The sequence below is a fragment of the Anarhichas minor genome, unplaced genomic scaffold, assembly GCF_050575085.1.
Source record: "Anarhichas minor isolate MPS153535 unplaced genomic scaffold, ASM5057508v1 ptg000067l, whole genome shotgun sequence".
Taxonomy (NCBI): domain Eukaryota; kingdom Metazoa; phylum Chordata; class Actinopteri; order Perciformes; family Anarhichadidae; genus Anarhichas; species Anarhichas minor.
This window is the reverse complement of record NW_027466513.1, coordinates 612,154-626,657: the sequence shown is the minus strand read 5'-3', so window position 1 is coordinate 626,657 and position 14,504 is coordinate 612,154.

Below are 14,504 nucleotides of genomic sequence, written 5' to 3'. Positions count from 1 at the left end.
TTATGCTCCTCTCTTCTGTCAGTTAGTGAATTCCACCATCTGTTCTCCTGGCAATTTAGACAATGAGTACAACAAAACATTTGCCTATTTTACTGATCTTGATAGCAGATAAGTCAAATGTCGGTTGCTTTTATATCTGTAGTTTGATTAAGTCTGAACCAAAGAAGAAAATGTGTCGCCTTTTAGTTCTAGTCCATTTTGACTAGAACTCCGACTTATTACAAACGAACCAGGAACTGTAAACATAAAGTCATACGAACTGACAGGTAACTTCTTCATTGGACAGCTGTACATGGTCCCACGTGGGGAAATCACTCTCAGGTGACTGACAGCAGGTCATGCAGTTTATTTATTATTTCCAGTGTCACAAAGAATTCCCAAGGACATAATTGATTATGACGTTGATAAGTAGACCTCATGTGTCATAGTGACAGACACGTAGAAGCAGGATGAAAAAGAGGCGTCTTGTATAATTTCAACAAGGGATAGTTACCGTGGGAGCACTACATCTAAAGTACTTGGCACAAGGAACCATTGTTTTATTTCCGTTTCACTTTCTGATACGGCAAAATACACTCACTCAAATGGGGAATAAAACTGGGCATTAAAACTGACAAAGTACTTTGCATCTTCTGGGTTCTCTTTGTCTTTCTGAGGTTTTTCTGCAGCGTGTATGCCTTACATCTCAAGGTGACAAGGAGATCCCAAAACCACTTACTTTAAAGCCGTAGTAACACATCCTCTCTTCACATATCATGGTTTGGATATACAAAAAGATCACGTTCAATTTGACTTTCATTCATCAAGCTGTATTACCCCAATCCCGGGTCAGAAATCACACTTTTCCCTTGATTCCCTTTTGGCATCTTCAAAAATCTCCTCTACTTTTCCCCCTCACTGCTCTTGTTAAGTATGACGGCTCAGTGTGAGTGCAGAGCTTTTTTTGCAGAAAGGAAAAAGAATTGAACTGTCACTCAACTTCCACCTCTTTGCTGGAGAGTGCTTCAGCGTGTGTATTTGTGTGCGTGTCTGCATAAATCTATGCGAGTTCAAAATCACGTGTGAGAACGCCTCTGCAGGGGTCTATGATCAACAGTGAATGAGCAGAACACACTAAATAATGACTAGTTGACCTGACATCCTGTAAACAAAGGCTGGATCTGGGACTGTACACTCACAGAGGACCTTGAATTGTGCCTCTGCAGCTAAAGAAAATCCTCTCAGCTGTTAATCACTCACAGACGGGCTGCATGTCTGTAGGCGCTTTCATCCGCATTGTAGGACGCCACTGACAAGGGGTTGACTGGGAACAAAGAGGACACGATCTGCTAGCTCTGGATGACAAATTCTCAGTCCAGACCCTGGACAGAGAATATCCAGCATGTAGTGAGAGCACCGTCTCTGCCTGCACTGCATCTGTTTATTCAATCTTCTGCTGACTCTTGTGGTCCACAAAGTTAGAGACAGAATGAATCATCCGGGGGGGATTACTTCCCTCTCCACAAAGTGCCAAAAATATTCACTCTTTCGTATACTGAATCATTCATAGAACTATGATACTGTCGGGTGGAAGTCTCATATCTCCATAGTTGTCATAGCAGCAACATTTTTATTTTGCATTATTCAGATTATACAGTGGGGGGTTAAATGGGTTGTGAAGATGGAAATTTACAGAATGGTCCCATCCAACAGATGACCACCATGTGTGGTTTCATTCAACTGAAGTGAAAATGTGGAAAACATCAGGGACAATGTGTTAACATCACAAAACATGTTAGCCCTCGGTCACTATATACAGGAAGTGTCCGAGTGTTATTAATATAAATACAGTGTAGTTAGGCTATAGCCTAAAACAGCGATTGTGCTGTTTAAAATACAGTAACATCACTTGTGCGAATAAGCTACAAAGCCACAGCTTCAACATTTTCAACAGGCCTGAAACTGTACACATCATAAAGATGGAATATATCGATCTATATATATATTCCATATGTTGTCAAACCCTAAAATGAACACTGTAAGCAGACTATATATGTACATATATAGAGATATACTGTATATATCTCTCTCTCTATATATATATATATATATATATATATATATATATATGTACTGTATACTGTGTGTGTGTGTGTGTGTATGTGTGTGTGTGTGTGTGTGTGTGTGTGTGTGTGTGTGTGTGTGTGTGTGCGTGCGTGCGTGAGAGAGAGATCAAGGAGATATTATGGGTATCGGAGTGATCACTCTAAATGCGATGACCTCAACAAAAACATTTAGAGAGGCTTGCCGATTTTCCAAATGTGCATATTCCATTCCTCATCAGGCATGCAAGACATGAGAAGATTTGGCTGGCATGAATCCTTAATCTGAGGGTAAAATAATCTGTCTCAGTATGTAATAATTCACATGGTATGTCTTTTGATTTGGATTAGCGGCCTGCAATCCTCTTAGCCCAGTAGCTCAGAAGAACTTCTCAGTGACATGTTCACAAGTCCACATAGTTTGCATAGACTCCCTCTCTTGGCCATTAACTCTCACAGCTTAAAGGTAATCTTCTTATATCTGGCTCTGACAGTTATTGTTGCATACATCTTAGGGATATATTGTAAACAAGTCAGCGACAACACTGTATGCGATGGGTCAACGTTGTCTTGTTTTAGTGTTTCAGATGCTTTCTTGTCGAGCGAAAACATCTCAGCGTGTAATACTTTTTCTTCTTATGTCACCCTCTATAAGTTGTCACAGGGATCAGTGACACTCAGGATCACTAGCATGTGGGAAACACTTTACACTTTAATACCCAAGAAACAGAACCCCGCCAAGGTTGAGTCCACACTTAATGCAGGTTTGTACTGAGAGGGGAGTGAGCTCCATTTGTAAAAACAAAGTCTGTCACAGCTCTTGCCTGCTGCCATCTTTAAACATGATCCAGTGCTATCAAATAACTTGCACTAAGACAGGGGAATCAAATAACCCTGAATCATTTAAATCCTCGACTCAATATTCTTTATCTTTATCCTTTAAGGTTCTTTATAATTTAATAAACAGGATTAAAGTCATTGGGTAGAACAGAGCTAAGCGAGGCTCGTTCCACATTTTCTGTTTTAGCCTGCACTCCGCATACTGAGTCTTATTAAGCCTTTGCAAGATTACAGGGCCTTAATCTCCGGGAACACATGTTGTGAAGAATAAAAGCAATTTTATTTGGGAAACCAGAGTCCAAGTTTAGCAGGAAATGAGCTTTCTCCATAATCTCATCTTTTTTTTTTTTTTTCCTTGAGTAAATGAAAAGTCCCCTGTTACAGAACTGAGCTCTCTCTCTATGTGTGTGTGTGTGTGTGTTGAAGAATTAACTGTGTATTGTGTGCAGTATGAATGTGTACCCCCTCCCTCCACTCTCGAACAGACACACACACACACACACACACACACACACACACACACACACACACACACACACACACACACACACACACACAATGTGCTCGCCAGTCCAGAAATACCACAGCAGTACCAGGTTTTACCCACCGAGCCGGCTTTGATTTCTGAGGAATGTAAATCCACCTGTTTCTGAGCAGTCGGGCTTTCAGACAAATGTATTTATTGTCAACGCGCTCCCCCCCCTCCTACTCCCCCTTCATTCCCTGTAAATTCTATGCAGATTGCTGGCCCATGTTTACTGCACTTTCCAGAGAAAGCTTCGTAAAGATGATGATAAGCTAAAGCTCTAAATCCCAGACTTAGCTTTCTTATCGAAAGCTGCAGGAGCGAATGGAGCGCTTTAATAGAAGATGTGTGCATTGCAGTGTGTGTGTGTGATAGAGAGTGTTGTCTGGGTTGTAAATGCAAATGCATTAACACTCCTTTTTCCTCCACACCGGCACAATTTCATAAGCGCTGCATAGGCCCTGTTAAGCCTAAACCCTTTTATAAAGCATTAAGACACTCGGCTCTAATACATTTGATTGACGATGCACTGTCATCCTGCTGTCAGTGGAGGTATTTCAGAATACAGAAATCTATCATACAAAAGGTTTAAATTAGTGTTGTTTATCACATACAATTATGAGCTAAGCAGTGTGTCTGTTGCGATGTCCGTTTACCAAGATATCATCCCAGTTTTACAGCTCTGCACTATATGAAAAAAAGGTTTGAAAATGTTTCAGCTCAGCCCGGCAGATTACAGTTCACGGTCTTCCTTTGTGAGACAGTCCTCACTGGAAAGAAATGACTGCGTTGCTTTTGTGTGTGCATCAATGTATGTTCCCTGACACTCAACCACTTGTGGTGATGCAAACAACGATTGTCCTCACAGAGCAAAGGTGGAAGTAGCTTTTAGTTGTTGTGACACCATGAAGCCATGTGTGGAGCAGGTCAAGGTGGATGGTTGGGCACACAAACAATGACACCGGAGAATGCTGTTCACAACCCATCTGCCAGCAATAGTCAAGAATAGTTTCTTATATAACGCGTTCGTTCTCTAAACGTAACTTGTGCTTTCAGTTGCCTCACGACATTTTCTCAATCTACTTTTTTTACTATGAGCAACACAAGACACACAACTTTCATGTGAACTGATCAGATGCTAGTGGCAATATTTTAATCAAAATGTCAAGACAATTGTGAGGTTGATTGTTTATATAGTCAGGCCACTGTCAATCAAACCTGATCAAACAAGGCACTACTTATAATGACCTGTTGTGTTCATACTGTAAATGTAAAAGAAGGAAATCAAATAAACCGTTAATTTTTGAATAATTCATCTTTTCCCACAATTTGTTGATAAGTGACAACCCTTATGGAGGGTAGGCTAAAGTTATCTGAGATCAATAATCAGTACACAACTACAGCCACTGCAGATGTTCTGCTTTGAATTCATTCAAAGTATGTAAACTATAAAATGTACATTTTCAAGCAAAGCTGGAAGCACAGGCAGCGCCGGGTCCCATAATTCTCAGACTGCATTTAACACATCTGGTGCATCAAAAAGAGTGTCAGATTAACACACTGCTTATCCAGATTTACAATAAGCTCAAGGTATTTAGGTGTGAGGGAGAACGTACTGTCACACAACAGCTGTGCGTGGTCGGTTGTCAGTATCTCTCCCGTGTGGCTGCAGACATCAGTACAAACATTCAGTGTGACGTACACTCACTATATTTAACGCAAAGCAGAAAGCGGATTTAGTAAAGTTCATTATCAGTGTGAATTAAAAACATAATAATACAAAGAAAAGCTGATGGCTTTTCATAGGTATATTCTTCTTAATATAATAAAATGCATCCTTGTTTATATTCATAGCTATTCTTCTCTTTCAGAAGAAGTAGTGGGGTTTTTACCTCACATGCACATTTTATTTGTATTTACTTAATTAACATGTTAATGTCACACACTGATATAATAAAATAGCATTACAGCAGTTTCATTACTTCATAAGGGGGCATAACTTTTCTAATTACTAATGTGATAACCGTACAAATTGAATAACTTGAATACAACAATTCAAGTAGTAACATTGTTAATCAATGTCACAACAACACAACCATCAGCAGTATAGAAGAAGTATTGCACATTTTCCAATAAATGTCATGTGTAATGTTTTTACAATAAAGCAGAAAATCTGAATTGCTCACACAAAACATTCCATCTTTCTTCATAAGGAGCCATACATTTGAGCGTCTGTATCTTGGGAAAGTTTCCCAAAACGACATGACCAACTATTAGCAGGTTTGAAAAGACTCTCTGACGGCTGCAGGTTAGCACTTGGCACACGGAGGTCTCTTGGCCTGGCTGCACCTCAGGGGTCAAACCTTGTTGCACTGCCAACCAGCCAGTTAGGGAGGCGGTCAGACAGCACCGATGTCCGCCGCCCTGCTATCTGTACTGGCACACGTGCCCCCACTCCCCCACCTGGGTGCCTGATGCCTGTCCTGTGCACTCAGGTGCACTCACATCAGCATAATGAACTCCAAGGTAGACTTTACCACTTCACTGGCTCCTCACAAGACAAAATGCCAAAACAAATCTTGTCATAATTAGGCATAATCCAGCTCATTACCGTCTGCTTAATTATCCTATTAATAACACTTCCTAGGAGAGCTTGTTTGCGGCAGCAGCAGTGCGCTCGGGCAAATGTTTGTTCCTAAATGAGCAAACACAGAGAAGACAACAGCATTGTTCAAACATGGGAGCTTTGACAACAGGGAAAAAACAGGGCCAGGATTAATAGCGTAGCACGGAGCTTATCTTCCCTCTGAGGCCTTGCTTCAGCACCAGGGAATGCAACACAGGTAACAGACAACTATAGGTGTTTATGGATATGTATTGTATACGAATCTGTGATTTCAGCATAACTAATTACATTTGAAGTAGAGGCAGCACTGATTATCACTTTTTAAACTAAATTCTAATGTATTACCACACAGTTTAAAATAAATAATGAAAATACTTTTATAGCACCCAGAGCTCCCTTTAGGAGAACAAACTGTTTACAATTCACCATTCAGTGTTACTGAAGCATTAATAACGTTCTCTTTGTATGAGGAGCCTCTTTCAACCTCATAATGACGACTGCATGGAAGATGTTTTAGTTATTTATGTTTTCTCTGAGGCACTGAGGCCGGAATGGGTTAATGGATTTTTTTCAAATTGTTTCTTTTCAGCTTTGATACGTAAATGCAAACATATAATGATGTCATTAAGATTGCATTATGCCCGGTTTGTTTTCTTTTTTTAATCAGCTGCATGCTTACATTTTCAGCCCACAGTTTGATTTGTGAGAAACCCTGAAGGTTTATATTATTTGGAGTCTTTGGTGTGAGAGTGTGGATCAGTTCATTCAGCTGTAGTTAACACTGCCACCTAAGGTTTAAGAGGCTTTGTAGAAAAGGCAGCATCACATTAGGCCTTTCAAGTCAAGTTATACTATATAGAGCCCAATATCAAAAATCACAAATTTCTCTCGAGGGGCTTTTCTCAATTTGGGATTTTGTCTGTACTTCAAAATCTGATGCCCTGCCAGTTAACGTGACCATGGTCATCCCAAAAAACAGTTGCTATCTCAGTAAACCCTATCTATCAAGCATTGACACTGGTGTCTCCGTAATATATTAAACATACACATATCAGTATAACACTAATCTCTTTTAAATCACTTCTTAAAACACATTTTACAGACTGGCTTTTATGTGATGTCGTCGCTTTTCCATTTTATTTATATTTGTTGATTTTACTAAATTATTTTATTTTATTTATTTCTTAGTTTATTTCTATCGTATCAACTGTCTCAGTGAGCTTTCTGTTGTTGTTTTATTGCCTTACTTTTGTTGCTTTGTCTGTCAAAGCACTTTGTCTCTGTTTTTAAAAGTGCTATATAAATAAAGTTATTATTATTTGATGTTTTTGGTTATTTTTATACTTATTTTCAATAACGCTGCCTCTTACGCATCTTGCCACATTTCAACAAAAAAGTGTAGATATATATATCTAAAAGAAACTAGCTGTGTGGTGTATAATACATGTGGTATAACACATAACATTTAGTTTACAATCTTGTTTTTGTAAATATACATTTCAGCAAGGACCACGTCATCTCACGACGTGATTGAAAGAAGCTAAACATGCTACTTTAGGAGACCATTGGGTTGTATTTGTCACCCAACTGGTGTAGACAGTTACGCTGATTCGTGTAAAACCCGTCTGAGTTGGTATCATCAGCAAGAATGTTGGTCTCAAACAGAGAGTTTGTATCTGCCTGTTCTCAGGAGTTTGAACTCCTAAGGACACAAGTTTTAAGTTGGCGCACTCTGTATTAAGAAACGCATGTTGTTATTAGATGTCTCAGTGGCACTTCTCTCCTGTTTTCTTCACTTAACATCCTAATGTTGATACACAAAAAACTTAAATAAATACAATCAGTCCTTCCTTGTTGATTTTTATTTTACTCGGTAAACACAGAGTCTTAGTCCAGGTCTTTATAGGATTTTAAAACAGACAACTCATCTCTCCCTCGAGCTGAACTCTGACTGAGAACAAGCTGTATCAACAGGGCAAAGACACACAGCAAGGTGAAAAGGTCTGCCAACTGCTGTAGGCAGATGTCAGTCGAGGCAACGCGGACCACATCCTCCTTGGCTACGATTGATGGGTTAGTATCTGCTCTACAAGTCTTCTGTGTAAATAGTTATTAAGGGCAGGCTGGTAACATAAGCAAGCCAGAGCAATACATATAGACTGAAGAGTAAATTAATCTCTCAAACTGGTTATACGTAATACCCGACTATATACACACACACACACACACACACACACACACACACACACACACACACACACACACACACACACTCTTTCTCTAACTCCATCCTCAGGCTGACGTTTCCTCCCTCGGTGTGAAACAAAATCCTTTGGCTTGTGGGAGCAGAGGCTGAAGACAAAGCCTTGGCCCTAAACACCATCTTGGCTCTTTGTGAGCTACACAAACACACTTTCCTCATCAATATTTAAATACACTTTTATCAGACCTAAAACCTGTTCTTACTCCTAGTGTATCAACAACAAGTATAAAACTGCAAAGAACAAAGTTAAACTGTTAAAAGCGGAGTTTGCTTTTGGATATATTCGGTGGTGTTATGTTTGCCATTCCGGAAAGCTTTTATCATAGAAAAAAAGCACATCCGAAGTCTGTAGGAGATCATCTGTAATATGATGTAGTACACTTGTGCTTTTGATGTAAACTGAATGGGAAAGCATGACAAGATGCTGGTGTTGGGGATGCCTGTTTTATCTTTTTCCTCTGATCTTTGGAGGAAGAGAGAGGAAGAGAAAGGGAGAGAGACAGACACACAAACAGAGAGAAGAGAAAAGACTGCCAGTGGATAGAGAAAAGAGAGAGTGGGTGACAGGAGTGACAGTGGCACCACATCAAAAGAATAAAGGGAATGAGTTATCAAAGAAAAATGGATCAATGAATTCACTTCATGCAAAAAAACAAACAGCAAACAGCTGACATATTGAAATCCTATTATGGGGAGAAAAGTGAATAATTCATGCCTTCTCTTTTTCACACGGATTCTGATTTCTTCGTGGCTGCATCTGATGGGTTTACAAGTGGTTTAGTTGTGTGTTAATGATTTATATGTGAGCTTGAGAGCTGCTTGCTTACAAAAACAGTAAATAATCTGCTTGTGTTGAGGGGCAAATATTCGACAGGTTCTGAATTGCTGATTATGCGTGAGGAAGGAACACAGAGACGGATAAAGAGGAACGATTACGAAGGATAAATAATCTGCTGACACACTCATAAGAATGCAAGCCGATAGGAAGACCACAGGTGAGAGATAGATATGATCAAAACCAGTAATCACTAATACTGTTTAGCATGGTTATGTTTCAAGGCAGAATTTTTGCTAATTTTCATTATTATAAAAGTCAATGTAACTTTGAGGGTTTTATTACATCTAAGAAGTTACTGTTTTCAATCCCATACACTCAGGAGTTTGGCAGCTACAGCTATACTAGTGTTTGGTGGCTAATGTCAGCTTATGCTAAATTCATTACTATGTACATTAGACAGATACTGCCATATATGTATTGTCCCTAATTTGTAATTTGTGGCCACTGTTCGCTAAAACTTACAAAGTCTCAGTTTAATGTATTTGATAATAGAATGTATATGGGTCAGAACTATATACAGATACAAAAAGATGATTTTGGTGCCAATCTAGTTTACTCCACGTAGTAAAGAACTTAAACTCTAAATTTACCTGAATCTCAAAAACCATGTTAACAAGATCCTAACTTATAAAATCTTGAGCCGAAGCCTGAATCCAAAGACTTGAATGAAGTGAGAACCAGAAGAATGTCCTCACTAGGAGTACTTTTCCTTGTCCTCAAATTCCTTGTAAGGGCAAACCCGCAGAGACGCAGGTGTCTATACCTGTGCACTTTGCAGCACATCCTCCACATATCAAAATTCTCAGTATTGAAACATCCTCTCCAACTATTTCAAGCCACCCAAGTAGCTCAGGCTAACAACGATTAGGCCCTTGCAATTAGTCATCATAATACTGCAGCTCACTGGGCAACAATAATAAATGCGGTTATGGATGGGCTTACCCAAGTGAAGCTAACATCCACCAGTGCTAATGATAGCAAGACAGCGCACATAATAACAGTTGTGCTCTGACTCCATAATGAGACACATGAGCTGAGTGAAACAAGGAGAAAGGAGGCAAAAGGAGGAGCAGCAGTTTAGTGAGGACTAACAGAGGATAACAATTGCAAGCATGGGCATGATCGCCATCAGCAATTTGCTGAAACGAAGCCTGAAGTGCAACATTTATTGGAAGATATTAGTATGATTTATGCACTTGTCTGTGCAACATACTTTTTTTTCGCAGTAGGTGAAGGGTTGGAGAGTTGGAGAGAATTTTAAGGACTCTAATAGCCCAAGGAAGTGAAAAGTCATTCTCCAGTATTTCATACTTTCAGAGATGTGTGAAGGTCAGACTACCTCTCACACACCCACGCATGGACGCTCATCCGGGTTTTTTTTCCAACAGTGTATTGAAAATCACTTTATCTTTTGTCCTGTTCTGCTTGTGATTTGTGTTGCCAACTGCCCTGTGCTGTGATTTTGTGTCCTTCAATTTCACAGGACACAAAAGGATTTGTCCTGTACTGGAGTTCAATGATTGCTTGTAGACTAACTACTCAGGATGCTCTAATGTAACTTGTATTACAGCAAGTGTAAAAAAAAAAAAAACAGGCTTAAAAGTAACAAAGCAAATCAATCATCCACAGAGTTCTTTCATAGATTTTAAAGATAGCCGTTATCGCAAATATGAAAAATGTTGTCCATAATAAATATATTCTACTAAATGTTTTTTTTACAAATAATGTTGGAAGTGCATTGGTAAATGGTGAATGGACTTGTATAGTGCCTGTCTAGTCTTCTGACTACTCAAAGCGCTTTTACACTACATGTCATTACCCCATTCACATCCATTCATACACTGATGGCAGGGTGCCACCTGCCCATCAGGACTATCTAATCATTCATACCCATTCACACACCGTAGGCACAGCTTCTGGGGGCAATTTGGGGTTAAGTCTTGCCCAAGGACACATTGACATGGATTAGAGGAGCCGGGGATCGAAACCGCCGATCTTCTGAATAAGGGACTACCCGCTTTACCGTCTGAGCCACAGTCGCCACATTGAAATTCAAACAAATGGTTAATCGTTGAAACATTGTCCATGAAATCTGCTGCAGGTCTCAAGCTATGGTTTGGGCCACAGCCCAGAATACAGCAGCCCAATGCAAATGACAAAACAACCATATACAAACCATATACACGCATCATCCACCTGATCTAAATGTCACAGAGTTGACTGTGTGAGTTACAAGACACACGTTACAAAATATACAAACACTAACCAACCATCAAACCAAGTTACAAAAGACATGGTCATGAGTTGTACAGAAATGGGACAAAATGATTTCACCTACACCTTCTTATTATCTGAACACAACTTAGATAAATATGCAAGCACCTGAGTACAGACAGTAAGGGAATCACACATCTGATCAGTGTAATTAAGCTCTAAATTACTCGTGTAAACAGACTGTGTCGAATCGTGCGGAGCAGGTTTTATCAGTTTGTCTTTTTGTCTAATCGTTTATTGTGGAATTACAAAACATTATATTTTGCCACCTGATACTAAAATGTGAAAACAAAATAATTTCCAAAGTGCAGTTCGAAGTCATCACTGGATTATGTGGTTGAATATTTATTGTAAAGAGCAGCACCAACCCGATTGCCAGACAAACACTGGATTATGTTTAATTACTTTTTTTTTATCCAACATCTTTTTTTTAAATTATTGCTTTCCACAATATCTGGACATGGAATCTACGGTAACTTTAGGGTTAGATCGTTGGTTTATGAAATAAACTATGGTTTAGGTTGGGCAACTACAACACTTCCAATGTGGATGTAATTCCAAGGAATAGTGGGCTGGATTCAAATTTGATTTTGGTTAACCATTGCCACTTTATATGCATATATAATAACCTGTTTGTCAACTGTGAGCTGGTGTACCTTGATTGTCTGTTCGTCACATATTCTGTTACAACCTGAGAGCCACAGATAAATACAGACTGTATCTTCCATTGTGTTCCATTCCATTTGAATGATTACTACAGTCCTGCAGGAAGGCTATTGCTGATGTCGATGCACTGACAACACTCCTCTCTCTTCAGATACAAAACGGGTTGGAAACTGCGAACGCAGAACAGAAATAGCCAGGACCCACAATGCATTGGGCCTGGCAGCCAGGACGCAGATGGGTTGGCTGGCCTTACTGGATAGCGGGGGCCCAATAGTGGCACCGGTTGTTGCTTTTGATGAGCTATGCACATAAGAAACCAGAACATCTGGTCCGACCATGTGGCACCTCCATTTGTCCAAGGCCCCTTGAAGCAAGCCCTCACACATTGACACACACACAGAGACACACACACACACACACCTTCCACTGCCAGCTGCATCCACGCAAATGTGAGCTAAATCCAATGAATGATGCATGTTATTCACAGTGGGGTGGTGAGAGGCTGGGTGAGATGAGGGAGGCGGGTATAGGTGTGGCGAGCCCACCACCCCTCAACACAGCCGGCACTTTCCCGTCATCCTTTTCTGTGACTTTGATTAAAAATCATCCCACTCTTCCCCAAACAACTCATGAATATGCAGCAGGGTAATAAGCCCCGGCTCAAAGCAACTGATTTGCCAATTGTCTGCATTTCATCAAGATTGAGTAACACCTCAAGGGTGCTATAATCGAAAGCTGTAAAAAGAAGAGGGAGGAAAGAGCCTGTTCACCATTAGATTGCAGCGTTATCTTAATCATTAGGCACTTCGGGAGCTTAATTAACGACCTGACAAGAGCTGGGTAGAGAATTTTGAGTTGATTGGTTGTCGGAGGTGTTGAGTGAGTATACCGAATGCTAAGTCAGGGGAGGAATTCTAGCGAGAGAGAAGAGCGGCTGATTCGCTTTCAAAAACCGACTCAGCAACAGCCATTAGACTGTTTTAATTAAGCGTAATTAGAGATGCGATTACAATGATGGGTTTGATAACCAGTATTGAATCATTCAACCATAAATGTTATGTTAAAATAGATGAGGGGGGGGGGGGGGGGGAGGGGGGGGAGTGTGAGTAAGATGTAGGGAATAAATATGTGTGTGAGAAATAAAGAGAAATAAAGAGACAGAGAGAGAGAGAGAGAGAGAGAGAGAGAGAGAGAGAGAGAGAGAGAGAGAGAGAGATGGGGAGAGATGGGGGATGGCTGGCAGGCTGCCACCAATTAGTTGGATGTGCTCAATTGCAGGAATTCTCTGGTGTCGTGACTCATGTTGACAGGTGTTCAGGGTGAATTATTTGTACTGGGGAGACAGAGTGTGCACACTAAACACACAGACACACAGGCGCGCGCGCACACACACACACACACACACACACACAAATACAAAGCCTGCTCATCCTATAACCCTGCTCTGATATAAATCCAGCATGTTTATTGCGCTGGTCGGCAGGAGAAAATGAGATTGGACACTCTTTCCTCCTTCTCATTTTCTCCTCCTCTTCTCCCTTCTGCTGACTGGCTGACTGGGTCATTTTTAAATGCCTTGTAAATTTGTCAGCCATATTAAGTGCCCATTAAAAGGGCACCAAGCTGGAGGAGAAAGCAGGAAAAAGAGAGGCTCATATGGCAGTTCCTGACTGGCATTGCTCCCACATCCATCCAGCTTAATGGTGCCCGCCCACTGTGGCACTGGGAAGTCGTAGCTGTGATGTATTGTGGCACCAATGGACACAAGCTGGAAGAGGCAGATTAGCTACTATAGGCCAGAATGTTTTGAGGTAACCTGGCTTAGACTGACTGCTTGGCAGCTGTCATAATGCCCTGGCATGGTGATCTGCAGACCTCTATCAGAAGGTTTACTGGGTTATCAGGAGTGTGAGGTAAAGTTTTAATTGGAGCCAACAGTTGGAAAAGTCTAATGGGTGGTCATTCCAAGAAAAAACAAATTGTACAGTGCCATTGAAGGACAAAGACCCCTTGAGTTGGAGTCCTGGCTGGCTGTGTAGAGTGGCAGGAGTTTTCCTGGGAAACTGGTTGAAATGTGGTTATTCTAGCATTACCAATATGAAAGGATGACGCAAATGTCCTGCGCTGTTTGTTGGTTCTGCTGTACACTGGCCTGGTGTATTTGAAACAGGTTTTGTTTGTGGCAGAGTGAAATAAAAGCCTTTCTTTAGCCTAAATCTTCGTTTTGGTACGTTACTCTTTCCACACTGACTTGAGCTTAAACTTAAGCTTCAACCTAACACATATATATTTTTCAACCTCTCAGAAATGCCATAATTACGAGTTCAGCACTTGTAAACAAAATAGACAGCTTACATATTTTAGAAAAGGTAATCAGAAAGAGGGAGATC